The sequence below is a fragment of the Saccopteryx leptura genome, chromosome 3, assembly GCF_036850995.1.
Source record: "Saccopteryx leptura isolate mSacLep1 chromosome 3, mSacLep1_pri_phased_curated, whole genome shotgun sequence".
Taxonomy (NCBI): domain Eukaryota; kingdom Metazoa; phylum Chordata; class Mammalia; order Chiroptera; family Emballonuridae; genus Saccopteryx; species Saccopteryx leptura.
In genome coordinates, this window is record NC_089505.1 from 66,645,399 (window position 1) to 66,656,059 (window position 10,661).

The following is a 10,661-nucleotide window of genomic DNA, read 5'->3' on the forward strand; positions in this document are numbered from 1 at the left end:
GAGTCACTAAGTCCAGCCCACATTCAATGAGAAAGAGATTAGGCTCCTCCTCTTGAAGGGAAGAGTATAAAAATTTGTGGGCTTATTTTAAAACCATCACAGGTGGGGAGAGGAAGAGAGAGAAGAGCAATGGAGGGAGCGGCTGATCTTTCAAAACCCTTGAGGCTTAGAGGTTGGTGAGATACTTACTCAGAAATGCAGAAAAGAGACAGGGCACTAAGGACACAGGAAAAAGAAGCAAGACAAAGGAAATAACAACAACAATAATAATAATGCCAGTAATAACAGCTAGCACCTACTGCATACCAGGCAAAATTCTGAGCATTTCTGTGAACCACTCATATAATCCTTACAGCTGCCCTATGAAGCAGAGGCTATTGTCCTAATTTAAAGATGAGGAAATCAAGTCAGAGGGCATAGGTCATTTGTCCAGGTGCACTTAGAAGTGGTGGAGCAAGGAAGAAAAACAAAAGAGGGATGGAGAAAACATGATAAAGTCACATATGCAGAGAAATGGGGAAACTGACAGAAAAAGACCCACAGAAGTGCCCAGATCTGATGGAGATATTCATCCATCAGAAGAAATGGCAGCTCCCCTGACCAAGAGTTTCCTAGATCCCAGGGCTGTGCCATGCATTTGGACGCTTCATTTCAACCCTTAAAGCTGCCCCATAAGCTGGGGGTACTTTTAGCTCCATTATACAAACAACACTGAGGCTCAGAGAGGTGAGTGGCTTGCCCAAGATAGAGTGGGTTGAATCCCCCCCACCACCACCCAAAAGATATGGCCACCTATCTTTTCACACCTTTATCCTGTGAATGGACCTTATTTGGCAGAAGGTCTTTGCAGATGTAATTAAGTGAATGATCTTGAGGTGAGATCATCATACATTATCCAGATGAACTCTAAATCTAGTGACAAGAGTCCTTACAAGAGAAAGGCAGGAAGAGATTTTTTTTTTAATTTTATTTATTTATTTATCCATTTTTAGAGAGGAGAGGGAGAGACAGAGAGAGAGAGAAGAGACAGAGAGAGAAGGGAGGAGAAGCTGGAAGCATCAACTCCCATATGTGCCCTGACCAGGCAAGCCCAGGGCCTCGAACCGGCAACCTCAGCATTTCCAGGTCGATGCTTCATCCCACTGCGCCACCACAGGTCAGGCGGCAGGAAAAGATTTGAGACAGAGGAGACAGCGATGTGAAGACACAGTTTGGGTGATGTGGCCACAAGCCAAGGAATGCCAGGAGTCACCAGAAGCTGAAAGATGGGAGGAGGACCCGTAGGGCCTTCGGAGGGAGTATGGTTTTGGACTTCTAGCCTCCAGAATTGTGAGAGAATAAGTTTCTATTATTTTAAGCCACATGGTTTGTGGTAGTTTTTTATGGCAGCCAACCTCAGGGAAGGCAGAAAATTATAAGAAAAACATGGAATTCTTCAGAGGCAAAGGCAATGAGTAAAACAGATACATGGGAAGGGAGAGACAGATAGAATGACACTGCAGGAAGAACAGGGTCTACCTAAAATTCAGCTCTCTTCCTCCAGGAAGCTCTCCTTGACCTCCCAAGCTGGGTGGACATTTCGAATGCCCTGGGCTACTTCCATTAGAGCATAGATTTCACTAGAGGGGGACTGTCTCTCTGTGTCCCTTCCCTTGAGGGCCTAGTCCTAACCCATCTCTGTGTCCCCATCATCACACGAGAGTCCTCAGGAGAGAACATGGGCATGATGGAATGAGATGACTTTCCTGTTGTCTCCCCTCCCATCTGCTTGGGAGACATTCGAATTTTCTACAAGGTCCAGCGAGGGCTTTATTTCCTATGGGAAGTCTTCTTGATCTCACAGGCTGGTCCCTGTGCTGCCACCATGATTACACATGGCACTAGATGTGACTTGGCCTAAGTCTCTTCCCTACCCCGTGCTCCCAGACTGGTGACCAAGACCAAGGTGAGTCCTGTTCTGACTCAGGTCTTGGTGCCAGCATTTCCCAGGGAGACTGCAGGGGAATATGTTGAGCAAATGAGTAAGTGAAGTAAAAGATAGTGACTTTGGGCCCTGGCCGGTTGGCTCAGTGGTAGAGCGTCGGCCTGGCGTGCAGAAGTCCCGGGTTCAATTCCCGGCCAGGGCACACAGGAGAAGTGCCCATCTGCTTCTCCACCCCTCCCCCTCTCCTTCCTCTCTGTCTCTCTCTTCTCCCGCAGCCGCCGAGGCTCCATTGGAGCAAAGATGGCTCGGGTGCTGGGGATGGCTCCTTAGCCTCTGCCCCAGGCGCTAGAGTGGCTCTGGTCGCGGCAGAGCGATGCCCGGAGGGGCATAGTATCGCCCCCTGGTGGGCAGAGCGTCGCCCCTGGTGGGTGTGCCGGGTGGATCCGGTCAGGCACATGCAGGAGTCTGACTGTCTCTCCCCGTTTCCAGCTTCAGAAAAATACAAAAAAAAAAAGAAAACAAAAGAAAAGAAAAAAGATAGTGACTATGACATTTAGAAATGGGTAAAAAAGAAATAATTACATATATACTTTTTGCATGAGGGTTAAGTGGAAGGCTTCCCAGTGTAGGTGCTATTTTCCTCTCTTTCTGGCCCTATTCTCCTGGCCCAGGCTCAGACCTCATCTTCTCCACCAGTGTCGTCCCCATAGAATTATAGTTAAGAAGTGGCATGCCCGACCTGTGGTGACGCAGTGGGTATGGTGTCAACCTGGAATGCTGAGGTCGCTGGTTTGAAACCCTAGGTTTGCCCAGTCAGGGCACATACAATAAGCAATCAATGAACAACTAAAGTGAACAACTGTGAGTTGATACTCCCCATTCCTCTTCCCCTTCCTTTCTCTATAAAATCAATAAATAAAATCTTTAAAAATTAAAAAAAATAAAAATAAGTGACAGAGCAGGGAAGTGGCACAGGGCCCACCCTGGGAGATCAGGGAAGACTTCCTGGAGGAGGTGAGGTCCTCACTCCCCCTCAGTCTTCCTCCTCCAGTCTACCCTCCACAGACCCCAGAAGGGTCTTTATATACCTAAAGTTCAGCCTGCTGCTCCCTAGTCATAGCTACCCCCATAGCTCCCAGCACCCATGGACAAAACTTCCACCCCTAAACCTTTCTCAGCATGACAGAATCCTTCTTCTGTCCTTCAGCCCTACCTCAGATGTCACTTGCTCTGGGGGAAGTTGCCTGACTTCCAGGCTGGGTTCAAGGCCTTCTCAGGGCTCCTCCAGTGAACAGATCCACCTCAATGATCGTCCATATCACTGCTTCTCACACAGGACTGAGTCTGCCCCTCCCCTGCTCATAGACCTCCCATGACTCCCTAGTGCCCCTGGGAAAAAACCTCAGCCTGGCCCTGGAGGACCCCCATGACCTGGACACCACCAGTCCCAGCCTCATCTATCTCTCTTACCACACCAGGCCCTTTGCAAAAATGGTTGCCTCTAAGTGGGGCTCTTTCCTAGTTCTCCGCTGGGCAAATCACTTTAGGAATCCACACTTGCAGGAAGCCATCAGGAAAGCTGAGTTGGGCAGGGCCCTCCTCTGAGCCCAGGAAGCCAGCTGTGCTGCCTCTGTTAGAGTGCACAGACAGACCGGGCTCTGTGCCCGAGGCGGAGGGAATGGCCAGGCCGAAAGTGGGTCCCAGATGTGGATTTCACACCTATTTGTCTCAGGCGCTGGGAACAAAGTGTGGATCATAAGGAACATACGGGGCTTGCCCACTCCTCACTTTCATCTCCTACCTCCCCAGGGTGGGAGGCAGCAGGGCCCGGGCCGTCCAGGCCTGCATGGTTCCCACAGCCCCTCTTGGCCTCTTCAACCCTCTTTCCCTGCTCTCAACTCCTACTTTCTTGGGGAGCCCAGCAAAATCCTCTTGTTCTATGTTCTAGCCTTCTGGGCTCTCCTTTTCTGGCTCTCTTTTTTTGTCCATGGGTGCTGGGAGCTATGGGGGTAGCTATGACTAGGGAGCAGCAGGCTGAACATGTGGCCACTGCATGTTTAAATAATAACAAACTCAGAGGGTTCTTACTCTGTGCCAGGCACTGTTCTAAGCCCATGACATACACATATTAACTCATTTAATCCTCATAGTATGCCCTGTGGGTCACTTCCTATTATTATCATCATCATCTCTATTTTATGATTTTTTTGTTATTGATTTTAGAGAGAGAGAGAGAGAGAGAGAAAGGGGGGTGAGGAACATCAACTCACAACAGTTGCCCCTTACATGTGCCTCGACTGCGCAAGCCTGGGGTTTTGAACTGGCGACCCCAGTATTCCAGATCCATGCTCCATCCACTGCGGCGCCACAGGTCAGGCTTAATAACCTCCAGTTTATAGATGAGAAAACTGAGGGACCAGGAGGGATTTGAACCCAAGCAGTCTGGCTTCAGTGTCCATGATCTTCATGAAAATGGTCTTTAAAACAGTGCTATTGATAAGAGCTTTCTGCAATGGTGGAAATCTTCTACATCTGCTCTGTCCAATATGCTCATCACCAAACACCTGAAATGTGGCTAACACAACTGACAAACTAAATTTCTTTTTTTTCTGTATTTTTCTGAAGCCGGAAACGGGGAGAGACAGACAGACTCCTGCATGCGCCCGACCGGGATCCACCCGGCACGCCCACCAGGGGGCGATGCTCTGCCCCTCCGGGGCGTCGCTCTGCTGCGACCAGAGCCACTCGAGCGCCTGGGGCAGAGGCCAAGGAGCCATCCCCAGCTCCCGGGCCATCTTTGCTCCAATGGAGCCTCGGCTGCGGGAGGGGAAGGGAGAGACAGAGAGGAGGGGGGGGAGGGGTGGAGAAGCAGATGGGCGCCTCTCCTGTGTGCCCTGGCCGGGAATCGAACCCGGGACTTCTGCATGCCAGGCCGACGCTCCACCACTGAGCCAACTGGCCAGGGCCTGACAAACTAAATTTTAAAATTTATTTCATTTTAGTTAATTTAAATGAAAATTAAGCTACTGTATTGGACAGCTCAGCTCTAGAGAACTAAATTTGAGTGCCAGCTGCTTGCTGTGTGATGGTTGCTGACTCCTCACCTCTCTGACATAGATTTTCAAAAAATAGGTTTTGAACTCATCTTTTTATTCATTAAAAATTTTTTTTTCTTAAGTGAAAATGGGGAAGCAAAGAGACTCCTGCATGTGCCCTATCCGGGATCCACCCAGCAAGCCCCCTTTGGGGCAATGCTCTGCCCATCTGGGGCCATTGCTCCATTGCTCAGCAACCAAACTTATTTTAGCACCTGAGGTGAACCCATGGAGCCATCCTCAGCACTAGGGCCAACTTGTTCCAACCAAGCCATGGCTATGGGAGGGGAAGAGAGAGATAGAGAGAAGGGAGAGTGGGATAGGTGGAGAAGCAGATGGTCACTTCTCCTATGTGCCCTGACTGGGAATCAAACCTGAGACTTCCACATGCCAGGCTGACACTCTACCACTGAACCAACTGGCCAGGGCTCATTTGTAAATTTTTATTTATTGATTTTAGAGAGAGAGGTAGAGGAGTGAGAGAGAGAGAGAGAGAGAGAGAGATTGATTTGTTGGTCTACATATTTATACATATATTTGTTGATTCTTCTCTGTGCCCTGACCAGAGATTGAAACCACAACCTTGGCATATTGGTTAGACAAAGCTCTGACCAACTGAGGTATCCCACCAGGGCCTCTCTGAGCTAGTTTCCTCATTGAAGAGGTGGTTAAGAATTTTAGCCAAACCGAAACACAGCTGAATTTGAATTCCTGCCTTCATCTCAAAGTAGATGAGCCTCAGTTTCTTCATCTGTATAGTGGGAATAATAATAGGACCGACCTATTTATTCAACAAATATTTATAGAGGCCCTGGCTGGATAGCTCCATTAGTTAGAGTGTCATCTGGAAGTGCAGAGGTTGCTAGTTCAATCCCTGCTCAGGGCACATAGAGGAGCAGACCTATGTTCTTACCCTTCTCTCTCCCTTCCTCTCTCTCTAAAATGAATAAATAATAAAAAAATAAAAAACAAAACCAAACCAAAAAAACAAATATTTATTGATTACCTATTATGTTCTAGGGTAGCAGTATCAAACAAAACAGACCAAATCCAAGGTCAGGGCAGTAGAAGATGGGATGGAATGTCATGGCCAGACATCAACTACTAACAATTCAAGTCTCTCCTTTCCTGGAAATGCCAAAAAGCTGCTCTGCCTAGCACCTCATGATGTCATGGTATACACTGGGTTCCTGATTCACTGAGGGTCTGACATACTCCCTGTAAGCTAATTTTCTCTTCTCTCTCCTTGTTGTCAAAACACTATCTAGCTGAGTCCAAGATAGCCCAGCATTAAAAGCTATGTTTCCATCGCCCTGGCTGGTTGGCTCATTGGTAGAGCGTCGGCCTGGCGTGCAGAAGTCCCGGGTTCGATTCTCGGCCAGGGCACACAGGAGAAGCGCCCATCTGCTTCTCCACCCCTCCCCCTCTCCTTCCTCTCTGTCTCTCTCTTCCCCTCCCGCAGCTGAGGCTCCATTGGAGCAAGGATGGCCCAGGCGCTGGGGATGGCTCCTCAGCCTCTGCCCCAGGTGCTCTGGGTGGCTCTGGTCGCAACAGAGCGACGCCCTGGAGGGGCAGAGCATCGCCCCCTGGTGGGCAGAGCGTTGCCCCTGGTGGGCGTGCCGGGTGGATCCCTGTCGGGCGCATGCGGGAGTCTGTCTGACTGTCTCTCCCCGTTTCCGGCTTCAGAAAAAAAAAATACAGAAAAAAGCTATGTTTCCATCCTCTCTTGCAGCTAGGTGTGGTCATGTGACTCACTTCTGGCCAATGAGAACAGAGGAATTGTGAAGCTGCTCTTTGGAAAACATCCTTAGAAATCAGCTGTGTGGGGCTTTTAGCCTTTTTTTCTTTGCCTTCCTTCATTCTGCTGCAAGGATACAGACGTGATGGCTAGAACACTATCTGCCATCTTAAGACCACGAGGACAAGGACCATTCTGAAGATGGTGAAGAAGAAAGCTAGAAGGTTCTTGGTGGCTTGACTATCTCCAGACCTCGTCTATGCAAGAGAGAAATAAACATGTCTTGTTTAAGCCACAGTTACTTGGTGCTTACTCTGACTCCTAATAATACAGGTGTTTAAGGAAGCACTTCAGGTTCAGTCGGGCTGCAAGTTAGACCATCCATTGATCAGTTTTTCAACAAGTGTTTATTGAGTATATACTGTGTCATGCACCTTTCTAGATACCAGGGATACAGCCATGAATAAAACAAAATCCCTGCTCCCATGGAGTTCACATTCTAGTGGAAGAGATAGAGAAATGGTGAACAAAAAGACACATATTTAATATGTAACATCGTGATAAGTGCTAAAAATATAAAGCAGGACAAAGGAATGAGAATGATTGGCAGGGCTTCTATTTAGTTAAGGTGGTCAGGGTAGGTGTCTCCAATGGTGTGAGATTTTATCAGAGCCACAAGGTGGAGAATTCTAGTGCTCACCCCTATATGACTGTGGTAGGCAGAATGTAGCCCCCAAAGATGTCCACACTCTAATTCTTGGAATTGGTGAATATGTTACCTTACGTGGCAAAAGGTACTTTGCAGAAGTGATGAAGATTAAAGATCTTGAGATGGAAAGATTATTCTGGACTATTTGGGTGGGTCTCATCTAATCACATAGGTCTTTAACAACTGAGAACCGTTCCCCCAACTGTGGTCAGAAAAACATGTGATTGAGCGTCGGCCTGGCATGCAGAAGTCCCGGGTTCGATTCCCGGCCAGGGCACACAGGAGAGGCGCCCATCTGCTTCTCCACTTCTCCCCCCTCTCCTTCCTCTCTGTCTCTCTCTTCTCCCGCAGCCGAGGCTCCATTGGAGCAAAGATGGCCCGGGCGCTGGGGATTGCTCCTTGGCCTCTGCCCCAGGCGCTGGAGTGGCTCTGGTCACGACAGAGCGACGCCCTGGAGGGGCAGAGCATCGCCCCCTGGTGGGCAAAGCGTCGCCCCCTAGTGGGCGTGCCGGGTGGATCCCAGTCGGGCGCATGCGGGAGTCTGTCTGACTGTCTCTCCTCGTTTCCAGCTTCGGAAAAATACAAAAAAACAACAACAACAAAAAACCATGTGAGGACAAAGAAGAATCAAGAGAAATTTAAAGTGTGAAAGAGACTCAATGCACCATTGCTGACTTTGAAGATGGAAGAAGGGGCCATGAGCCAAGGAATGTGGGTAGCCTTTACTAACTGGAAATGGAAAGAAACAGCCTTGTTGACACCTTGATTTTAGCCTAGTAAAATTCATGTCAGTCAAGCTTTGGACCTATAGAAATGCAAGATAGTAAATTTGTGTTCTTTCAGTTGCTGAGTCCATGGTTCATGGTAACTTGTTATGGCAGCAATAGAAAACATACACTGGTTCTCTCTTTCTGGGCACATAAAAGAATTCTACTTTCTCATATTCCTGCAATTGGATGGAATCATGTGAGCAATCCTGATCAATGAGCTGTTTGTGGCAGGGCCAGAGTCATTCCGGGGCCAAAACATTTATCTCTTGTGCAGGACCATTCGGTGCACTCTCTCTCTCTCTCTCTCTCTCTCTCTCTCTCTCCCTATCACAGTAATCAAGGATGCCATGGGTTGCAGTGACAAGATGGCAGATGCCACTTGCTCTGGGTCCTTGAGTGACTGGACAATTGCACCTTGCTGACTTGCATGAGACATATACATGAACAAGAAATCAACTTTTGGCCCTGGCCAGGTAGCTCAGATGGTTAGAGCATCATTCCAATCTGCCAAGGTTGTGAGTTCAATCCCCAGTCAGGCATATACAAGAATCAGTCAATGAATGTATAAATAAGTGGAACAAAAAATTCCTATTTCTCTCTCTCCCTCTCTCCCCTTGAAATAAACTTTTGTTATGTCAACCCAACAGAGCTAGCCTAATATGACTAATGGAGGGCTTCAGTGAAATATGGGAACTAGCTTATTGGTATACGAGGAACTGTGTCTCAGGAAGAGAGAACAGCAAGTGCAAAGGCCCTGGGGCAAATTGTGCTTGTTTTTTTATTTTTTTTAAAGGAATAAGAAGGAGCCAGTATAGCTACAAAGGTGTGAATGAGAGGTGTGTAAGAGGTGAGCTCAATTATGTGTTGGGGTAGACCATGTGGGTCCTTGTAGGGCAGGGCAAAATTTTTGGATTTTATTCTGAAAGAGATATGAAGCCATTCAAAAGCATACGAGTGGCATGATCTGACTTGGGTTTTAAAGCCATCATCCTGGTTTCTGTGTGAAGAAGGTGAACAGTAGTGGTAGCTTGGACTAAAGTGGTAGCAGTGAAGATGGTAAAAATGGTTGAATTATGAACATATTTACTAGGTAGTATAACAGGTTTTGCTGATAAACTGGACATGAGGTAGACTGGGTAGCTCCATTGGTTAGAGCATGAGGATAGAGTGGTGGGGTGGGTGCCCAAATGAATTGGCTTCCAGACAGGATGAAAAGAACAAAGACAAGAAATACAGAGTTTTTTTGGAACAGAGAACTGTTCTTAGAAATTCCCCAAAACTCCTAACTCCTGCTTCAGAGATTCCCCTAACATGATCTACCTGGAGGCCAGAGGCAAGCTTCCCCAGTTATAGGATATTATTGGTAGTTTCAGGGTCAAACAGTCACTTCCCGCAGGCTATTTTCTGCTTACCCACATTTATTTGCTGGAGGGCCCATTCTCTCTATAACATTATGGCCCATCCTGACTCCCCATTGGCTGAGAGGCCACTTTTCTCTCAAGGAAGGAACAGGGTTGTTCCCTAAGCTCAAATGGATCTTAAGTTATATCCCTTCTTCTGAGACTCCCGCAAAGTACTCTCTTAATGACTCTCCTGCAAAGGTCACCCAAATTGAAATTGTGTGGTTAATTTTAAGTGCAGGGGCAGAGCTCAAAGTGTAAAGAAGGTCCTAGGCCATGACAACTTTCCATTCCATAGAACTTACTGCTTCTAGCCTTTAAAACCTCATCCGTCCAGTGGTAGTCAACCTTTTTATACCTACCGCCCACTTTTGTATCTCTGTTAGTAGTAAAATTTTCTAACCGCCCACCGGTTCCACAGCATTGGTAATTGATAAAGTAGGGAAGTAACTTTATAAAATTTATAAAGCAGAGTTACAGCAAGTTAAAGCATATAATAATATGCTTTAACTTATTATTAATTACTTACCAAGTACTTTATGTTGGATTTTCACTAAGTTTGGCAGAATAAATCTTTATAAAACAACTTACCATATATATAGTTAAATCTATCTTTTTTATTTATACTTTGGTTGCTCCGTTACCGCCCACCATGAAAGCTGAATGCCCACTAGTGGGTGGTAGGGACCAGGTTAACTACCACTGGTAGACTGTGCTTCAAGACCAGGTGAACCCCTCTCACAACCTTTGTTAGATATTCATTCAAAGTCACTTTATTCCCTTCTCAGAGACTATCCTGAAGCCCTTCTGGAACTGAAAGTTCCTAAATCTGAAACTTTCTGGAAATCTGGCACTGCTATCCTGAAAAGTATTCCCACCTTTCCCAGCCACTGTCCCACCCACTGGCTTTTACCCAATCATTTGGCAACACAATCTGTCGTGTCATATCAGCTCTTTCATTGGGTTGGCCATTTTGTCCGGAAGCTGTGGCCATACTTGGACTCCGCAGATTTACTCAAGGCCTT